This window comes from Rousettus aegyptiacus, unplaced genomic scaffold (assembly GCF_014176215.1).
Source record: "Rousettus aegyptiacus isolate mRouAeg1 unplaced genomic scaffold, mRouAeg1.p scaffold_m13_p_3, whole genome shotgun sequence".
NCBI lineage: Eukaryota > Metazoa > Chordata > Mammalia > Chiroptera > Pteropodidae > Rousettus > Rousettus aegyptiacus.
This window is the reverse complement of record NW_023416306.1, coordinates 53055530-53077181: the sequence shown is the minus strand read 5'-3', so window position 1 is coordinate 53077181 and position 21652 is coordinate 53055530. Positions and strand designations below refer to the sequence as shown.

At 32.3% G+C, this 21652-nt stretch overlaps 1 protein-coding gene across 39 annotated transcripts in view; it reads left to right on the top strand.

Moving 5' to 3' along the window:
- PTPRD (protein tyrosine phosphatase receptor type D) overlaps positions 1-21652 on the top strand; it is a 1934582-nt gene that overhangs the window by 720755 nt on the left and 1192175 nt on the right. For all 39 annotated transcript variants that reach the window (XM_036238646.1, XM_036238649.1, XM_036238671.1 and 36 more), the window contains one exon: positions 13983-14021. The gene's annotated coding sequence lies outside the window, so the exon portion shown is untranslated. The remainder of the gene's footprint in view (positions 1-13982; positions 14022-21652) is intronic.

Here is a 21652-nt window from a genome sequence, read left to right as displayed (position 1 = left end):
ATTTTTTGCAAAACGTTTATACAGAGGTATTCGTAATAAATTTGGAGCCATAGTTGGAAGACTCAGATCATAATTGGCTTATTTTCCTAACTATTGTAATATAATTCTCATTGAAAAGATAAACTTTAGAAAGAGCCCCCATGCTTCTAGGGAATTAGGTCCACCCTTTTTAGTCAGGAGTAAAAATATAGGTTAAGGATTAGAAAAAGGAGCTATTCTAGACAAACTAAACAGGGTCTTACATTGTTATACTAGCAACTCTCACTGCCATTAAAGTTACAGGTATTACTCTGTGAATCCACCACAATTGGATAAAGAAAACAGTGTCTCCAGGGAACCAGGAAACTTAGACTGCAGAACATTTTCTTGATCAGCCTCTCTGGATCACATTCCGGAGGCAGCAGAAAATCCACCTGAGGTTATCAGCCCTGCTCTGGCCACCCCTGGAAGGTGGCCAGCCTACGCACAGCAGAAGCTTGAGGAATTTCATTGTGGGGCTTTTTATGATTGGACTTTAGGGTGGAAATTGGTGCAAAGAACTGTGTGCTATACATCCATGTTATCAAAAGAGGTCAGAGAATGTCCACTACCTCAGTTTTCTATAGCTACCATGAATAGTAGTGCTTTTCAGATAGACTTTCCAGAGCCACGTTGGACGTGGCAGGATTTACCACTTGCTGGATGTGGCAAGTGGCCCCTGAACAGGGACCTGAGTACAGGAAAACATGTAAATGAGGTAAGGTGAATAGACTCCCTCAGGAAAAGCCTACGCAAAAGAGTAGGAGGGAGAAAATACAGATCACAGCCTGGTAGAATTCAAGAAAGCACACGTGTTAAATAAATTTAAGGAATAGACTGTATTACCAGGAGTAAAACATAGGACAGCAAGGGTCAAAGGACTGCAATGTTTTTGTACAGAGCTTAAAGCTATACTTAGGGCTAGGGAATATGATGTGCACACTCACCTGATTCAGCAATTTTAGATCTTATGTAGGAAACTTGTCCCTGGTTCCGAGAGGAAGGAAGAGTAAGTAGTTAAACCTGGGAAAAGATTGGGAAGCTACTGAATTGATTCCCACCCAGACAAGGTCCGAAACTGGGTGGCCCCACATAGTCTTTACTAGATTTACAGAAACGAGGACTACAATCACCTCCCTAAAATTGGGAAGGAAGCTGTATAATTGGCATGATAAAACCTTCCTCCTACCTCTGAGAACAGGGGAAGTGCTTGGTCACCCAGTTCCAAAAGCCTTTGCCAGGCATGGTGGCATGTGCCTGTAGTCCCAGCTGCTCGGGAGGCGGAGGCAGGAGGATCATTTGAGCCCAGGAGTTCTGGGCTGTAGTGCACTATGCTCATCAGGTATCCACACTAAGTTCAGCATCGATATGGTGACCTCCTGGAAGCAGAGAACCACCAGGTTGCCTAAGGAAGGGTGAACTGGCCCAGATCAGAAATGGAGCAGGTCAAAACTTCAGTGCTGATCAGTAGTAGTAGGTTCGTGCCTATGAATAGTCACTGCACTCCTGGCCGGGCAACATAGCGAGATCCCATCTCTATTACTGAGTAAAAAAGGAACTCCAAATAGGGGACTGGAAGGATAATGAGTGGCCCCTAGAACACATAATATTATAGGCCTGCCACTTAGACAAAATAGATCTTGGGGATACTGTACCCCCATTTACATGTTAAATTATCTGACTATAGGCAGTTACTAATAAAACTAGGAGAGCCCTGACCCTCCTGGCACATCGAAAAACTCAGATGAGAAATGCCATCTACCAGAACAGGCTGGCATTAGATTATCTATTAGCAGAAGCAGGTGTATTTGGGAAATTAAATCTCACCAACTGTTGTGTGCAAAGAGATGACCAGGGCTGGGCAGTTGAAGATCTTGTCAAACAGATGACAGGACTGGTACATGTGCCCATACAAACATGACATGAATGGGACCCAAATAACCTCTTTAGAGGTTGGTTCTCCTATAGAAGCTACAGTGGAAAGAGAGACTACAGCAAAGATCTTTATACAATAAAATTATTGGTCTCTGGTCCAGGGAGACCAAGAGGGAGATCAGGAAAATTGTCAAAAAGGTGATGCCCTATAAAGAATTTAGACAGACATCAAAAGGGAGGAATGATATGAGAAATGTAAAGAAATCTAAGATGGCTACCCTATCCCAGAGGAATTTTTCCAACCTCCTCTCCCTGGAACACTACCTTTCCCAGGAGCATGACAGCTTGAAACAAAAGACCACCAAGTATGCGGAAGTAATCAATGTATAAATCTACATACCTGCCTTTATTCAGGGCTTAGACTCTGGAGAGTGACTCCTCTGAGCCCTCCAGCGTAAATAAATCTCCTTTGATTCTTAATTCGCTGAGTGCTGTTTGGTTCTTCTGGGTACACAGCCAAAATCCACAACAAAAGAAGATATCTCTTTTTAATCCTCAGGATAACCCAATGAGCCTGCATTCTAGAGCTGGACTGCCTAGATAGGAAACCTGGTACTGCCACCATTTCTACATCACCGTGTACAAATTATTTTCTGTGAATCAGTTTTGTCATTGACTTAACGCACCTGAGAGCATTTTCTGTGAACAAAATAAGGGTATTACCTTTTTTGTTAGGTTGTTATATAAAATGTGTAAGGGATTAAGGAATTTATCTCAGGACAGTGAAAGAAAGAGTTAGGATCAGAAGCCAAGTTTGACTGACATCAGAATGCAAGTTTTTGTTTACTCTGTGATTTTTGACAGCTCATTAAGAGAGACAGAGACTTTGTAGGGAAGCTCTGTTCTATGGGTAACCAGATTAAAACACAATGCAAGTCCATGTATTAATCTTTGATAAAGAGAGCACTGGTTATTTCACAAGGAGATGCTTATGCAAGCTTTATTGTGATCATGTTGCTGAAGCTTCTTTTCTTCCTGTCTTATTTCTGTATTTGACATATAGTACAATATTTCATTTCTTATTTTTTATTAGATCATATGAAGAGATAGTATCATATAATGATTATGGGCAGAGGCTGTGGAGCTAGATTTCTAGGGTTTATATCTTGGCTATGTCAATTACCAGTGACCAGGAACAGATTATTCTACAACTCTGTGCTTTAGTATCCCTTCTATAAAATGAGGATTGTAATCATGATATGTACCTCCTAAAGATGTTATAAGTAGTAAATGAATTAGTGTATATAATTCTACACAGAGCCTGGCCCATAGTGAACCTTATATAAGTATGCAATAACAAACAAAAATGTACCCCATTCTTTGATGAAATATCCATTGTTTGAATGCAATTATCATAAATTCTAGTTCCTAAAGCCACTCTCCAAAACAAGTTAGTGACAGCTGTTTAAAGTCTGAGTAACAGGATCATATTTTCTTTTTTTAAGCTTAATACTATCCCAAATAACCTAATTTCCAGACATAAACATGGCAAAAGAAAGGGCACTAAGAAAGCAAAATACATTTTTTTCCTGTGTCAGGATGGATTTGAAATCTTGATACATTTTTTTTTTTAAATATATCGTGAACAAAAAAAAAAAAAAAAAAAAAAGAAAAAGAAAACAATTAGAACTGATTCTGTTTACCAAACTATTCCCTTGTTGAAAACAGGAACTAAAATATTATCTCCTCAGGAATCACTCACGAAAACAGTAGGTTAATGTCACAGATGTAAAACATTCTTTGATACAATTTCCATGCTTCATCACCTGCTATCTCAGTCACCATGAACACCAACTAACTGAGAATTGTTTGTATCTCATTTAGAAATATATGAATTATTTTGTATAACACTGTCTATAGGACTAGCTGTGAACACCAAGAACTTCAGTGATTTTTTTCCACATATCTAGTTTCCCCAACACCTGCCTTTGTACTTTGTTCTATAGAAATAAAAAGCATTCAATTTTCAAGAAACTACAGGGGTTTTAAAGATAGATGCTTGTCCCCCAGACATATTTTTAGTTAAATGTATAAAACAAATTGGCAGATAAACAGGTTTTTCTATATTATTTATCATATAGTACCGTTTCAAACAAGTGATAAGGAGACAGCCAACAGTGGAAGTCCATATGAAAACCCAAATGTGAGGCTTGAACAGGTTTCAAGGTGCGGCGTTAGACATGCAGGAGCAGATTGGCCAGCTGAAATACTAGTGGAAGGTGGAATCATCTAGTGAAAATTGACATAGAATTAAATTTTCAAGGGCTTTTTGATGTCATCTTCACTAAATGGAATTAGGCGCAGGGTAGGGAAGAGCAAGTAGAATAGATCATTAGATTAGCTGGTAACAGGAAGTAAACTGTGAAGTTGGAGATATGGTCCCTTTAAGTAAAAGTGATAGAATCAGAGGTACTGATTCCAGGAAATGTCATTTTAGGCTTAGTCCTTTGGCAGAACTTGAATTACCAGCAATCAGGTTATTTGCAAGATTATTAAATTTAGGAACTTACTTTTTATGTGTTTGTTGGAAACGGGATTTGTTATAAGGCATTTCTAACTGGTTCCATCTGTCCTTCTAAGTTAGAATGAAAGCAATATGGTTTTCATAGTTGTAAACTCTAGGAAATGTGTTTGGAGAGATTACCTTTATTCTATGTTGCTGTGATTAAAATTGGAACTTGCGGGAATAAAGTGCTTAAAATATAAAGGTGATAGCCCTATGAGTAGACAGTCACTGGTACCACGAGTACCAAAAACTGAACATGCTGAAAGGGATTGATCCAACAAATATTTAGTGTCTCTCATATGCTAAATTCTAGATATTAGGCACTAGTATGCAGTAGTAAATTCGGCAGACAAAATGAATTCAACTGACTTTCTAGTGAGAGGCAAACTGACTATCCTAAAAAAAAATTCAGGATTCATGTGAAATCTGCCCATGGGAAACCCCTCTACTTCTTTCTCCCAGTTGTTTAGTCTTTAGAATTGTCCATGGTCAAGGGAAGAAATTAGGATGCTACTGTCACTGGTTTCTCCTAGCAAAAAGAGTAGGTAAACAGGAGCCATGTGAATCTTGAAAAAGGTATTGATTTTGACTGCTTGGATAATTTGTATCTATAAGTACTAGCATCTAAGCACATGTTCATGTAATTAGTTCAAACAAATTAGCTCATAATTCAATTTACCAACTCTTATTATAGCAGTTACCATGCCTGGCAATTATTTGTTTACTTTAGTTTTCACTGGTTGACATCAAGCTTTTAAATGCAGAAATTGAATCTCAGTCGTATTTTTCCCTTGGTACCTAATAAAGTTTCTGATCCATAATTTCTGATTCAAAATTAAATATATAGACAATATTATAACATGAGATAAGATAGGAATAAACTAGAAGGCATATTGATTGGAGTCAATTTTTCTTATATTGAACTACATTTAATATTATATTTTCAAAGTGAACAACTTCGATTCATGAGATTGTATGATTTATGTGAAAAAAAATTGTTTTTATGGTTTAAATAAGTTTGATGCATCTCAAAGGCATCTTAAAGCAAATTAAATATCTCCATGCCATGGACCATTTAATAGTCCTCTATTTGCTAATCTGCATTGTGAATATCTGGAGGAGAATACAGTAATATATTTTTTTTTCACAAAATATTTTGGAGTAGCAATTTTCTTCCAAGTGAAATCTACGAAGTGCCAGTTTACATTGTTGGTGAAATGATTATTGTTATAGTAATGATTTTGTATCTTGAAATACATAATCTACATTTAATGAATTAGGTATTTAAATTAAACAGGTAATTCTATGGAAAATTTGTCAACTCATCGTCCATTTTTCAAACTCAGCCTTGCAGAATATTAAATAATTAATAAAATTGATAAAGTATATCCAAATCTATATTCAAATTGTATTGAATTCTTTGCTCTGAATTCGGCTGTTCTGCTTTCTACTTCTAAAAACAATTCTATTTTCCCTCCAAAAAAGTAGAAAAGTGTTTTTCCAATCAGAAGACACATAGGTAATTGCATGACTATCCTTTATAATTTACCATAAATTATTACTTGTTTTGGGGGGGGTACAATGACTTAAAAGAATCACCCCGAATGAGTTAAAATTCAAATTGAGAATGATAGAAATCATTATTTATGCAAAAGAATATCAAGGGCTTAAAAAATGTAGTCGAAGAAATGTATTCAAATTGCATGGCCTCATCAGGATATCGACCAATCAGATAAATTTTGTCGAACATATAAACATTAGAAAATAGGATGATGATGATTATTAATGTGGCTATTAATGTGAGGAGTAGAATGACTGCATTATATAGATTTCTAGAACCTGTTAGCCTGTATTTTGTCTTTCTAGATAAAAAATCAGACATAGTTAAGACCTAAAAAGAATTTGTCAAGACTACTCTTAATTTTTGTGAGTGCAGTTTATCCAGTCAGAAGAATATGCTTAGTGACTTATGTTTTGGATACAAAGCAGCTTGATATGGAGTATGAGGTAACTGAAACATGTGATATTTTAGTCTCTTCCAGTTATAGGTCATGACTTTGGAAAGGGAAGAGGATATGGGCTGTGAGCAGTTGGCTACATAGACAGTGTTGAGGAATAGATCATTATGATACCAAAGAAGTGGGCTTTTAGAAAGGTCAGACTGCATCTCAGGTTCAATTTATCTAAATTTATGAGCCCTCACTTTGAAACAAGCACTGTCCTAGGTATCTTCATAGGAATAACTTATTTATTTCTTATAGAAAACTGATAAGAATGAACTATTAAAATCTCCATTTTTATAGATAAGGAAACTGAAGGTTAGATAAGTTTTCTTAATTAATGAAATTCAAAAGTAGTAAAGTTAGAGCACAAACTGTGACTTTCAGTTCCAGGCTCTTAGCTTTATAACATGACTACCTTCTTTTAAAGGATCTGAAGTATGCATTTGGCAGGTGATTTTTCTTTTACATAAAATGGTTTTATTCATGCATTCACTTTTTTTTATTCAGTCATTTTTACTTATTTATTTATTTAACAAACACACAGGATATATTGAGCATGAGACCTTGCAAAGAAGATGTAGAAATAAATGTATATGGGTACAGAGCATCTCGAAGGCCTTAACAGAAAGGGCAAGATAATTTATTTAAATAAAAGAATAAAATGCATACCATTTAGAATAGCTGGAATGACATAGAAGTGCAATGATAATGACATAGAAAGAAGTACAATGTTCAGTAATTATCAGAAAGAGACTAAAAAAAGATAGTAACAATAGAATTGATTTTATGCCTCTGTTTACCAGTGTAATGAGTATGTATGATATAAAAAGGAAGATTGAAATTTTAGCAACTATAGTTCAGTATAATTGCTTGGGTACCAGTGAATGTTGTTTGAAGTATATACCTTGATCAAAAGAAGCTAGTAGATCAGTGAAAAGAGTTGATGTTTATAAAGGACAAATCTAAGTGGAATCCCAATGGTCTAAGTATAAGAGTTGTATGTTACATATTTATGTGAGTAAAAAAAAGAAACAGGTACAGTGTTCTTATAAGGCTGCCAGAGTTTTTAAGACTGCCTAGGAATATGGGTGAGACTCTCCGATGACCAAATTTCTGACATAACTTGTACATAAACAAGAGCTACCTTTCCTTAAGTTCATCTCCATACTCAAACGTTGTTTCCTCTCTTTTCTTCTTCATCAAAATTCAAAAGAGAAAATCAGACATTCCATTTACTATAAAAATCTTTAAATTACTATTTATCACTCAAAACATTAAGCTTCTAATCTCAAAATTCTGCCGAAATGTCTCCAAAGGCAATAATGAAGGCCAAATTTCTGTTTTCATCATCTTGGAATACTCTGAGGAACATTTTGCATTGCTGACATCCCTTGTCCTTGGCTTCTTGTTACTGCATTTCTTACTTAAATTTCTCAGTCAATTTTGGCTGTTATGTTTTTGCTGCCTATTCCAGAAATGTTGATATTCCCCCAAGTATCCATTGCCAGTCATCTTTTCTCCCTTGCTTTATCATTCAGTAAAACACAAATCTCTCTAGTTTATAACTTTCTCCTGAATTCCTGATCTTTATGTCTGGTTGGTTACCAGAACAGCCCAAGTAAAAAACCTACAGGATTCTAAAACTCAGTTCATTTGAAATTTTATTTCTCGCATTCCTCTATCACTTCCTCAGACTGTTTATTGAATTATGGGTATTATCATCTTACTTCAAAATCTTATCTGCCTTATCTTCAGGTTGCTAACAAACTACCAAACTTGCCATTATCAAGAGTTTCAAATCTGTTCTCAGAAATATCTTCAAATACCAGTCATATGTCTTTGTACCATAAACATCAAACCCCAGTTTCACAAAATGTATTGACATTCATGCTGTTGCATGTTCCATATTCCTTTGTAATATGTATTCACCTCAATTAAAATTTTCTTTGACTCTCCCTAGAAGAGCTGACAACTTCCACTAATGAGTTGACCAGCCTATATACTTTAACATGCTTTTCTTTCTACTAAAGTTATTTACACTTGTATTGAGAAAAGTCCATGTAAATAAATGCTGGTACATTTCTATGAATTTCAAACAAAATCAACTTAGAAACAAAAGTAGTGTTAATAATAAAATGGAACCCCTTTATAAGATAACAGTTTCTACTGAACAGAAGGATATAAAAATTCTATATATATATATGCATTTCAGGTGTACAATTTAACAGGAAGGCACACACACACACACATATTTCATGTATACATTTCTTAATGTAGCCTAACATATACAAATAAAATGATGGAGCTAAAAGGAAAAATAAACAAATAGAATGATGGTGGGATATTACAACATGTACCCTTAATATTAATAACTTGATTGACACATTCAATATAATTTAAGTGTACAAAGGAATGCACACAATTGCAGAATCTATATTCTTTTCAAGTGCACAAAGAAAATTTGTAAAAATTGACCAGATGCTGAATCAAAGCAAGTTTTAGTATTTGTAGAGAACTGATATCATGCAGAGTGAATACTTTTTGTACACTAATTAATCTGCACTAGAAAATCTCTAGAGATTATGAAAATTAAAATAGACATTTTCGGACTATTTCTCGGGTTAAAAAAATCAACCTGAAAATATTTTGAAATGAATACAAATTGAAATGGTATGTAACAAAACTAAAGCCAATATTAATGTGTATTTTAAATACACTTATAAGAAAAGAATAAGGCAGAAAGTCATCTATCTCAAGAAGTTTGAGGAAAACAACACATTTAACCCAAATACAGAAGAAAAAAATAATGAAAAATAATATAATTAAGAATATTATATTGCATATTATACCAACTATACAATAGAGAAAAATCAAGAAAACAAAATAAAAACTATTTAGAATAAACTGATAAAAGAGGTAGATATTGTTAGAAAAAAGTGATGTGTCAAGAATAACTAATGTATGGACTAAAAAGCTAAATCTATAGAAATCCTGAAGATATTAAAAGGATGTTGGAAATTACTTTTAAAAATAAAATTGCATATAAGATAATTTTCTAATAAAATATATATAACCTAACAAAACTGACAAGAGGGAGAATATGACAGTCTAAATAATCATATATCTAGTAAAGTAATATAATGAATAACAAAGATTCTGCATAAGTAAATCTTTTAGTACATGAAATTCCAATAATAGGTATTGGAATTAATGGTGAAGATTTTCCTTTAAGATCAAGAGAAAGATTCCCAGGATCACCACTTTTATTCACTATTATGAATATGTGTAATATATATTAATATATATTAAGTTTGCTCTCAATATAAGAGCATAGAAAATCAATTCCATTTCTATGAACAAGTGATAAATAGAAAATAGAAATACTGTTTAATGACATAAAATATATCAAATAGAAATTAATCTATTGAAAGATATAAAGCCTCTACATAGAAAATTCCACTACTCTATTGAGATAAATAAAACAATAGAATATAAAGATAATTCATGGAATGGGAGAAAATGTTTGCAAATGATATATCTGATAAAGAATTACTATCCAGATTATAAAAAGAGTAGTGAGAACTCAAAAATTAAACAGTGAACAAATGATGTGAATAGACATTTCTCCAAATAAGATATATTAATGGACAATAACCACATGAAAATTGTTCAGTATCATTAGTCATTAGAGAAATGCAAATCAAAAACCACAATAAGCAAACTCATAGACACAGAGAACAAATTGATGGTAACCAGATGGGAGGGGTTTTGGGGAGATGGGTGAAAAAGGTGAAGGGATTAAGAACTACAAATTGACAGTTATAAAAATACTCAGGGATGTAAAGTACATCATAGGGAATATAGTCAATAATATTGTAAAAACTATGTATGGTTTCAGATGGCTACTAGACTTATTGGGGTGATCACTTTGTAAGGTACATAAATATCTAATTACTATGTTATAGACATGAAACTAATATAATATTGTTTGTCAAGTATAATTGAAAAATAAAAAAATTAAAATGCACAGTGAGATCACATTCACTGGCTATAATGACTATAGTGTTTTTAAAAATGGAAAGTAAGTCTTGGCGAGAATGTGGAGAAATTAAAATTCTCATGCATTGCTGGTAGGGCTGTAAAATGGTATACCCGCTGTGGAAAATAGTTTGGCATTTTCTCAGTGAAACAGAATTACCATCTGACCCAGAAATTCTATTCCTAAATATATACCCAAAAGGTCTGAAAACATACTCTCATAGAGAAAAAGTTATACAAGAATGTTCATGATCATTATTCATAATAGCCAAACAATGAAAAGAATAAAGAATTATCTAATAAATGGATAAACAACACGTGTTTTATCATTGGAATACTATTTAGCCATAAAAATAGGCAAATCTATAGAGATAGATTAGGGGTTGACAGTTGAAGATGATAAAAGAGAAATGGGGTCAATAGCTAATAATAATTTGAGGTATTGCAAATGTTCTGGAATTAGTATGATGTTTATACAATATTGTGAATGTCCTACAAACCAGTAAATTGTTCAATTTAAAATAGTGAACTGTATGTTATGTGAATTAAATTTCAAAAAGTCAATAAACTCTTAATGATGGAAAAGGTAGAAAGGGCTGCTCTACTAGATACCAAGGTACGTTATAAGGTTATTTTATGTAAGACAGTGTGAAATAGGCAAATAGTTAAATGGAGAACATCGACATCTAGAAACAGAGCCAAGCATCTATGGGCACTTATGACAAAACTAGCATTGTAGACCAGTGAGAAAAGGTATTTTCAATAAATTTTGTTGAGTCAATTTGGAACATAATGAAATTATACCTCAACTCACACAGTTAAACATAAAGTTCAGTGGACTTTATGTGAGAGGCTAACAAATGAGTTGTGATGTGAGAGGTTAACAAATTATTGCATAACAAAGATTTTAGAAGAAAATAGGGAAGAGTATATGTGATTTTGTATAAATAGGATACAAAAAAATAAAGAGGTGGTTAAATTTGACTACAGTAAATTAAAAATTAATTTAAAAAAAAAGACATAATAAATGAGTAAAAGGTTAAGCCTTGGAGTGAGAAATATATTTTCAACACATGTAAACAATAAAGGGCTCATATCTATAATACATAAAATGTTTCTACAAATCAAAATAGAGAAGACAAGCCACATACAACATAGACAAGAAAATTGAAGACTATATTCTTAATATATATATATGACTAACATGAAATGCAATAAAACAATAATCTAGGAAATATAAATAAAAAGTATAATTACACAGTAAACTGGTGACTGTTATTAAGCAGAAAAAAAATTCTTTCTGGTGAGTTTGTGCAACAGTGGCAACTCTCATACACTATTTGGGAATATTTGCTAAAGTAAAACATATGCACATTTTCCGATCTTGCAGTTTACTCCTAGAATATATCCAACAAAAAAACATGCACAAGCATAAAAACACATTCATAGTAGAATTATCCATTAAACCAAAAAGTGGAAACGATCCATATATCTTCCAATAGAGGATTGAATATATAAATTTTATAATATTCATCCAATGGAATACTAGAGAGTAATGAAAATTAACTATCATTAGAAGCAACAAGACAGATGAATCTTACAAATATGATGTTAAAGGAAAGTAATGGTATAGACTATCTATGTCTATGTATATATGACTCCAATCGTATATGTTCAAAAGTAAGTAAGGCAAAATAAAGCTATACGATGACAAAAAAAAAACCTGAAAAAATATGATAGTTTATTGAGATTATAATACACATTGTGTTCAATGACATCACACGATATATTCAAAGAGTTGTCCCTCTTTGGCAATGTATAATCAGTATGCCTTGCAAAAATACAATGACTATATGGCATTGATGCTATATATTACACAAATCCCTGAATAGGCATCTGTGTTGCCTCAGATGATTTGTATTTTTATTTAAACCTGTGCTTTAGCATAATTCACAAGAAATGTTCAAGTAGATTTAAACTTTGCATGTATATGTGTATATATATGCTGTATATAGGTGTGTGTGTGTGTGTGTATTATTTATATACACATATATATATATTGTATATGTTGTGTATATGTGTGAACAAACTATGAGCTTCCAAGTGTTATTCATGTTCTATTTTTGATCTAAGTGATGATTACATGAGCATTCACTTTGTGACAACATAGAGATATATACATTAGTACTTTTGCAAGTTTTTTATGTGGTTTATAACTCAACAGAGAAATAACTCAAATTAGGAAAAGAAAAGAAAATATACCAAACATTCTCTATGGCTCCCATGAGCAGAACTAAGATCCAGCAATAGAGGCTTCTAGGAGACAGACCGTCCACTTACACCTTTGAAGCAAGGCTAGGGAATTTGAAGAGTTGTCTCATAATACAACAGAATTCATTATTTTCTCCTCATAAGTGAACACCTACTCTTCTCACATAATTCTAGGGCTTAGAGAAGAAATTTTAAGATTCTTTCCAGGAAATTTGTTTTACCAATTAATGCTCTAGCATTATGTGTATAATTTTAGTCAGGAACCTAATTTAAATGTTCAGAGAATAAGGCACAGACATATTTATATGCACAGAAAACCATGCACATAGTGTCTAATTCTCTTTATATTTATTGTATTTTCTATTCTCTTTAAAGGGAAGATAAGTGTTTCAATATCTGTACAATATGTACTTTAAAACTTGATTCCCAAGGGGAAAAGAAAAGATGATCATCATATGTTTAAAAAAAAAAACTCCTTTATTTTATAATAATAAATGTTAGAAGTTCAATATCTGTGCTCAAACACAGAAGCAGGCAGGCATATTTACAAAGGTCTCACATTGTTTGCTTTTGCCTTTACACAAGACAACATTTATAAAACCTTTGTATTCCGTGGCAGGTGCTGGGTCTTCTCTTGGGGAACTGTGCTGTTTAAAATTGTCTTTCATTTGAACATCAAGTACCTTTAAAAAATAGAGACTGCATTTTAATATAATTTGGAAATTAAAACTCATTAACTTTTATCATAATATCTTTCATGAATTTACTTTTCAAAAATTAATCAAAACCAAGATTAATTACTGTCCTATAGCCAGCAAAGGCAGAAATATGAGAATTTTTTTTTAAACTGAAGCTTTGATTCGCCTCACTCATAAGAAAATTAAATATATGTAATAAATATTAGAAGATTTAAGTACATTTAGTACTAATAGTCCCCTTCTTTTGGGTACTTAAAGAATTAAAATAATAATTATCATGGCCACCTGAATAATTAGAAATATTTCTTTTATTTATTTTAATGACATACTGTGAGATTAAATACTTCAATTTAAGTAAAAAATATATTTTTACCTAAAAATGATTTTCTAAAGCATTTTCATTAGTTTGTAATGCTTGTATATATAATAATGTTATAGAATTATAAGATTTTATTGTGTATATTTTTAAGCAATACACTAAAACACTGTCTTCCTTATTTTATTTTGTTTTAGGCTTGGATTCCTGGATCATCCGGTGACTTCAAGAATTTGGTAAGATACTTTTTTCTGTAGTATTATTAATATTTTTGTTTCCTTTGCCACACAATTTTGGATAATGTCTCTCTTCTAATCTCAGGCTTAACTCTTTTTCTTAATTCTCCCCTCATTACTTTCCCCTGAGGTTGAATCCCACAAGGCTAGTAGGAGTGGGTTAATTTCATTTTAACCCATATGGGATGATCAGATAAGTCCAGATATTTCTTGAAGATTCACCCTCATGGGTCAGGAGAATATTCCAAAGAGGGGTACATTTGTTTCTTTAGGAACAAAAATTGCTACTGAAAGAGTCAGAGATGAAGAGTATTATTCAGGTAAGGTGGAGAAAGTATCGATTTGAGAAACTTTCCTTTAAAAAAGATCAAATGCAACAGCAAGATAAAAGCCATGGAGAAGAATGAGAATGAAATCTCAATTTTTAAAATGTTTTTCATTGCTACAATGTTGGTCTTATAGTTTATATATTATAGAACTAGAAACACTGAAGGCTCTGGTCTTTTCCACATGGAAACAAAATTCTGAGGTATCCATCTGGTACATATGTTATAGGCATAAAAAAAATACTTCTTAATAAAAAAAAATGACTGGTTGAAGTAGAATTTTTTTCTATTAAGTTATATTTTTTCCAGACAACAGCTTTTGTATTCATTTGAGATTCCACCCAGCCCCTTTTTTATCTCCAAATATTCTTGAAATATTGTTTGCATTCAAATTCTTATATTGAGATCCTATTATGTTCTGAACCCATGTAAGTCTATAAAACATATTTTATCTCTTAGTTTATCTTAATTCTCTAAAGAATACTTTAATTTGGATTCTTATTCTTGTGTTATCTAGGAGGCCCCAACTCTTCTAATTTCTAGAGTCACCCTATAATCCTCAGCCAAGAGTACTATGAAGTTACAACTTCATAGATTTCAGGAGTACAGTCTTACACACCATTCTTCACTAATAAATGGTTATTGCTGGATTAGAATAGAATGAATGGGAGAGTGGTGAAAGTTCAGCCTGTTTTTGTTTTGCATTACTTCTCGCTTCCAAATGTTTCTTAGCTATCTTCTGGTCATCTTATCAAAGCTTTCCTGTGCTGCTCCAGGCCATCCAACTGTATACCTCCTGCCAAACAGTAACAAAGTTGACAGTAAACCTTCATGTTTAAAAAATATTACCAGAGACGAGATTAAGCTAACAAAATTACAGCATGCAAAAGGAGAACTTAAACCTTTATTTATATCAGATCTTACTGTTCGTGAAAGCCACTGCACCTTGCTTCTCAAAAGAGTATGCACTCTGAGTCGCTTTCCTCAGTACCAGCACACCACTGTATTGTTGGTGCCTGCATCCCCCCAGCAGAATCCACTTTGGCATTTTTTATATTTGAGTCCAGCCAGCAAAGTGAAAAATATGTTAATATAATAATATGTCAGTGTTTTACCCAACCTGCAAAAAATAGCCCTTCACTGTGCACTTTTTCTAGGCAGGGAAGGGTCTTGCATTACCTTTGGATAGGGTCATATTGAAATTACACCCAAACCAAAAAAAAAAAAAAAAAAAAAAAATCTACCCATAATGATAATTCAGTGTTCCATATTTAGCCACAAATAGGAGCAATAGAAACTTGAAATTTGTATATTTATTCTCAGGATGAGGATGAGGGTTAGCCTCCATCCCTTCAACACTCTGAAAATGAAAAGCTTTGTTTCAGCATTTGTTGGGGAGGAGGGAAGACTCGATGGGGTCTTATAGATAGCAGGCATTTTATTTCCTCTTTGCATTGTGATAAATCCCAAAGTTCATGGAAGCCTCCCCTCCAAAAAAAACACAAATTTTTTTTATCTGTATTAGTGGAATCCCGATTTTCTTTCTATAATTATTCTTTTTCTCTGAATTCCACCTTTCTTCCACATTGAACTTGACTGTGGGCTCTTCCAGTTCTGATCATCACATTTATCCTCTAGGTCTTCATGTATCTTCTAATTTATGTCACTTTTAATCCATGTTTCACAAAACAGACAGATTTATTGTTAAACAACACATATTTCTCTTGTTTATGTATCCCACCATGTTCCCTGTAAGTTTATTTTTTTAAATCTGTTATATAAGATATAATCGAATACTTCCATATTTAATCAAAAGCAGTTATAACTTCTTGAGTACATACCAAGAAACTCAAGGATGATTGATTACATTGGTCAGTTATTTCCTCTCATAACCCTCATTGTCACTATTTCCACTTCTGTGAACAATTATTTTTCCTATCTTCCATACATTCCTTTCTATTCATTCCTCAAGGACAAGTTCAACTCCCATTTCTTTCTGGAAGTCTTCATTGTTTTAAATATCATAATTTGATTCCTTCTCTCCCTGAACACTTTATTTTCAGGATCACAAAGTTTAGCACATTATCTTATACTTACTATCATATGCTCTAAGGTTCTTGTGTTGTGTGCATATTTTCTACTCAGTAATTTTGCAGCTCGTTAATTTAAGTGAGGTAACAATGCCATTTTGTTCTATTTATAGTAGTATACCTAACATATTGCTCTGTGTTTAGCAGTTCCCCAAGAAATATTTTCAGTTTAATAACTTATTTAGGATCTCAACAACACTTATAAAGACTGAACCTAAATTTAATTTATATTATTGTTTGCTTCTATACAATTATAATTTTTAAAAGAAACAATGATGTGGACATGACTGTTGATTAATAGTATCTTTTAAAACAAATTCTGAATTATGCAATACACTCTTTAAAACTGTAGTTTATAGTATAATTCAGAGAAAATAAAATAAATGTAAAATTTAAACCATAAAAGTATTGAAATGTAAATGATAATATGTAAATTATTACAAAATAAAATATACTTTATTCAATTATATAGCTCTCAAGCTAAAAAAAAAAAGAAAAAAAAAGATTTACTGTAGGACTAAATGCCAGCAATAAAAATTTACTTCAATACGAAGAGTTAACATTGCGCATGTTGAAGTTGAAAATATTTACAAAAAAACATTACTTCAGCATTTAAAATTTACATAAGGTAATGTGTTTAATGCTTATGATTCACTGAATTTTGTATCTGTATGCGTAATTACAGCAATCTGTTCCAATTCATAAATTTTATTTTCTGCACCTGGAGTTTGGACATTTTAAGAGGTCAACATAATAACACATGCACAATTATATACTTTTGATGGAAGTACATATTTTTAAACATTCATTGTATATTAAATGCTATGCTATGTGCTTTTTCTGTGTAGTCTCATTTCAAACTTCCAATCACTTTGAGGCATGAATTTCGGTCATCATTTTAAAGCTGAACTGATGAGGGGTTAAATAAATTAATTAGTTCATCTGTGGTAACTTAGTTAATAATGATACCGAGATTTCAGTATTATTCCTAGAATTTCAAAGACTCCACTAAGATACCTTCCCAAAGAAAACTCACCTCAGTAAGCTTTTAATAAAACCCAATTCTATATATTTTGGAGTAATATCCTTGATCTTTAGTTCTTAAGAAAATTGAAACAAAAGTGACTAAAATGAGTTTTAAACTTTATACCTACAGTTATTTGAGATGAAAATTCTGCTGTCATCACCGTTAGTATGCTCCTCTGATAAATAAATTATCATTACGTGAATATGTCATATATTCAGAGACCAGAGGAAGGAATCGTACTCTCATCAATTCATTAATTCATCCATTCTCTCACAATTTATTGAGTACTGGTGCAAACAATCTCATATAGTTTGGGTAATATAGAAATTGCATTCAAAAACCATCATTTTATGTGTTCTTCACATGGTGCTTTTATTTTTATTTTTAATTTTTTTTAATTGCTATTGACTAAAATTCTGAGCATTTGTTTTAAGGCTTTTATTGTTTCCCTCTATCTTGCGGAGATAGCAAGCTAATGGAAATCATAAGGCAGTGTGAGAAACATTGTTAATGCGCACCAATACTTCCTTTCCTTTCACTCTTGAGCATAAAGAAGATTATATTTTCTCCTCACCCTACATTTAGATGGGGTCAAGAGATTAATTCTGGCCAAGAAAAAGTGGAAGTTAAGTATATCACTTCTAGGCAGAGGAGCTGTGCTTTCTAATCTTTCTCTGCCTCTGCAGAGGATACATCAATTTGAGATAAATTATCCTGGATCCCTGAGTCACTTGATGGAAGACAACTGTTCTGGCAAGTCTCACAGTTCCACAGCCTGCCTATAAAGAACAAGAAGTAAATTATTTTGTCTTAAGCTACTGAGTTGATTTTTTTTGGGGGGGAGGGCAGGGTTGCTTTGTTACAGTAACATAAAGCTTGCCTAAATTAATCAAATGGTCCTTGAGAAAATAAGCAGTGTAGTGTTTGGGTGATTCTGAATCTGGAGTCATATTTCCAAAGGTATATTATGGCAGTATTATTTTTTACATTTATATTGATTTATTTTAGACTATAAAATAGTTTTTACCTGACTGCCACCAAATAAACTGAGGTCCACTTATTTGCTTGGCATAGCAGGTATCCTGGGCTCCCAAAATAAAAGCCTGGGAAAATCTGTACTATAACATTTAATAAAAATTAGCTATTATTTATTTAACAAATACCTTTAGATTAAGTGAACAACCTGAAATAGAGAGAAATACAAGACATCTATCTGAATTTAAAATGGTATACTTTTCTCTTGAAAACTGAATAAATTTTTGTAATAGTATGGTTACCCCTTCAATCTTAACGCATTAGGTTGCAGTTCATAACCACACAACGATTATTTCCTTCTTCTTAAGATAAAAAAGAGTCTCCATGTCTTAGATTATTTTATTTTGGTGTGGTTCTCAGAGTAATCTATGTTTAGCTCTTTACTTTTTGGAAAGACCCGAAATAACACCCCCTTCTATGTTTGGTTCCTTTTTTTTTTTTTTTCTAGCAGAAGTCTCTGTATGCTCTCATTTTTTGTTAAGAGATATACTAATTTAAATACAATAAAAATACCAATTGGCATTATTTTTACAACAGCTAATTAGTTAAACATAACCCTTTTTCTTCACACATAGGACTAGATATGAATAATTGTATACAATTACCTGGAACTGAAAGGATTGAAATGTACTGCTACGGAAAGGGCACAACAAATTATGCCTCATGAAGTATTTCATGTTAATCATTACTAACCTCTAAAATAGTTGTAGGACGTTAAAATCTACCTTTATAATGTTTATTCAACTTTTAAGAGTCAGTCGTTAACCTAGAAGGTAGTTCAACCTGTGTGTTACATTCCTTCAACAATTTCTATTAACTTTCTATCTGCTTGCTCCTCTTACCTAATTTCACTTTTAGGATGGAGTTCAAAAGTTCTTCTTAAGGCATCACATTTCATTTTGGGGAGATGACTAGTTTTTAAACATATTTTCTTAGCATTTGAGCCAAAATTATGTTAATCGTTTTCTCCTCAGGGTGGCATAGTACTTACATATTTGCTAATAACAATCTTTAGTTGGACTCAATTAGTTTCAATAATTGGACTACATGGAGAAGTGTCATTTTAGTGGAAATTTAAATTATCTACTTTTTAATTTAAACTGCTCTCGTTTGATGTAGAATATTAATACATGCTGTTATGAAAACAATTTAAATAGGGATTCTAATAAATCTTCTGACATTATCTATCTTAGTACTAATATAGTGAAAGAACGTTTTGTGGTTAATTAAGCACGGCATCCTTGCTTCATTTCTTGCCTGCTGTCCTAAGTCAAGCAGAACTTTTCCAGGTGTTCACCAAAATAGAAATACTACCCTAATAGTTTTTTTAATATATATTTTTTTAAACTCCCTATTTATTATTTTGTGTTTGTTCCTCTATCCTGGGTATTTAAACCACTAAACATATTGTACAACCAGTATCATGTGATACCAGGGAAACTCTTCAATTTGCAGCTGATGCCCCTGTCAACTTTGTTCCTCTCTCTTTGTTTTTGAGAGAGATGCCAGGACAGTCATTTCCACTTTGCTCCAGGCTGAAACCCCTCATGTAATTCAAACTCTAGTAGCAAAAAAAGATATATACTTTGAAAAGTTGACCATGGACATATTAAGACATATGAAATTGTCTTTCTGTGTATCATTTCTATTTTTTAGTTGACACTGAATCAGTTTACCTTTTTTGTTGTTGTTAGTGGGAAGTTATGTGGTAGAAGGTGTCTTTTAAAATTTCAGAAATAGAGGAGGAACAGAAAAATATGAAAGGTAATAAAATGATTGAGGTTGAAGAAAGGCAATATTACAAAATATGTTTAATTTTCCAGAAAACTTTTAAGCATAGATTTGACTTTAAATACTTTTATCATAATTGTCATAAATATTGATTCACTGTCAAATAAATTCCTTTTGATTATTGTTATTTTTTTATTGACAATATTTCCTTTGTCTACATCTGGCTATTTCCAATTAGACTAATTAGTCCTCAAATATTTATATTTTATTTATATTTTATTCATTTAAGTCTTTCTACCAAATAAGCATAGTTCTATTAATAACACATTGAAAGCACTATCTCCAAAATAACCACTGATTTACAGGCGTATACAATACCATACATATATATTTGTGTTTTTGATTTGTATAGAGTGTTTTACAACAACCACATGTTTTGAATTTTTACTTTAGTTTTTTGTATGCTCTCTTATAAAGTAAAATTTTACAACAGGTTATACAGACACAAGGTGATTTTTTAAAAAACATTCTTAAAAGTGTATCACTTTGCTGAAGGTATTGAGCAATAGTAAGGGGCAAGGTGAGTGGGATTTATGAAAATTGGGGCTATGCTCATAGGAGAAAATATGGTGGATTTTACTTTGTCCTCCTGATGGCTAACTACCCCAGAAGGAGAATCCCGCTTGAGCCTCTATCCTTGCTTCTGATACACTTTTATAACCAGGAAAATATACTGGTTCCTAGACATGGAAGACATATAAAAGCTTAGCACATGTGCATGGCAATCGCAGCTTATCATATGGATCTCTGAGAGTGAGGATTTGTTTTGTTTTGTTTTGTATATGTGTGTGTATGTGTGTGTGTAAAATGAAATGGAGATGACCAAGGAGATTACTGAGAAACAAATAATAGAAGATTAATTCTAGGATATATATATATATATCTTTTTTTAGTATTATATGACATGTCTATACCTTGTTAAATAGATGTGCAAGCTACCCACAAACCATAGTATAGGATTTCTTTTTCTTATCTAAAGTTCTAATTAAAATAAATCACATTTCATAATTAGGTAGCTATATGGTTGGATTTGTTGGGTTCTCTTTCTGCTCTTGTACGATTCTCATGAATCATATGTTTTTCTAAAGGATGTTCCTGCTAGGGAAAACTTAGAATAAAACTTCTGATTATTACATATATGATCAAGTTTTGTTTTCAGTGTTTTTAAATCACAATTCTCATTTAATAAATATTTATTGCCATTTCATGAAGACTGTAATTTGTCATTATTTTCACAAAAGGATTTGCCACAAAAAAATTTCTCAAATGTTTCTTCTTCTTGACTAAGAAGAAAATATGGAAATTTTGTTGTATCAACATCTATTTGAATAATTACAAATACTTTCTATCCTGAAAAGGAAA